The sequence below is a fragment of the Parasteatoda tepidariorum genome, chromosome X2, assembly GCF_043381705.1.
Source record: "Parasteatoda tepidariorum isolate YZ-2023 chromosome X2, CAS_Ptep_4.0, whole genome shotgun sequence".
In the NCBI taxonomy this organism is placed as follows: Eukaryota; Metazoa; Arthropoda; class Arachnida; order Araneae; family Theridiidae; genus Parasteatoda; species Parasteatoda tepidariorum.
In genome coordinates this window covers 22,997,679-22,998,828 of record NC_092215.1, presented here as the reverse complement: position 1 = coordinate 22,998,828, position 1,150 = coordinate 22,997,679, and positions in this window count along the sequence as shown.

Genomic DNA, 1,150 nt, shown 5'->3' with positions numbered 1-1,150 from the left:
AATTTCCATAGTGATTCAGTAAAATTTAAAGAGAAATTTGATATTCCCATGAAGCTAAAAACACGGTAGTTTTACCATATTCTTTTAATTTCGACTATACTCAGTGTAGCATTCTTTGAACATATTTCAACAAATTATTATAGCCCAAAAAAACTTCAAAATATTGTTCCTACTTATTTTAAATTACAATGCCTTTATGAAAGATATTTATTTTCCGATATCAAATTATTATTTTCTTTGAAAACTTTAAATGCTTACTGCTTGATTTACAAAATAGTTATTTTAATTATAAAATATAATTTGTTTTACTGTAAAATCTTCTGTAAAATTTCGGTAAATTCTGTAAAATAATTTCTTTTTCGAATATTTCATTGTATTTCATTTCATCGCACGCTGATATGCATAGATGTGTGTATATTTAATGCATTAGGTATGTGCATTGTAAATTTGGCCTTCATAATCAACATGCAGAGAAGCGTTTGAAATTCATTTGCTTTTCAGCGAAAGGTCTAGTGGTAAATATTTGCTTTCTTATGCGTTTTAAAAAGTATCTAAGTTAGTTATAAATAATTCATAATTACTTTGTTGACTAATCCATAGTCCTCACTCAAAGATATTGCTTGCATAAACTTTGTTTAAATATCTAACTTCGATAAACTTCGGGTTAATATCTGAAATACATTCAGGCTATTGTCTTTAAGCCATTATTTTGTTTGTTTATCTTCAAATTGCTAGAATTTATTTTAACACGAATAAAATATTCATTTCCTTTAGTTGCTTTAAATCTTCGAAAAGAATAAAGTTTAAAAATGCTTCTTTAGGTTACAGATTTTATAATATAAAAAGCTTTTGCTCACACTAAGTAAGAAACTACATTTTGAAATGTTTGTAATATTGAAATAAATTAGTTTATTTGTTTGCAATTATGTATCAAATTCCAATTGTTTCTTTTTCACTTTGATTTACAAATTTTCGGAATAAATGATGATATACTAAAAATGTTACTGTTTTATTTTTTAAGAAATCTTTTTGTATAAATTTGTACACAATAATATATTGTTACTGAATTTGTCATAAATTTTAAATAAATAAACATTTCATGATCATTTGACCATCTTTTGTAAATTATTTAAAAAATTATATATATATA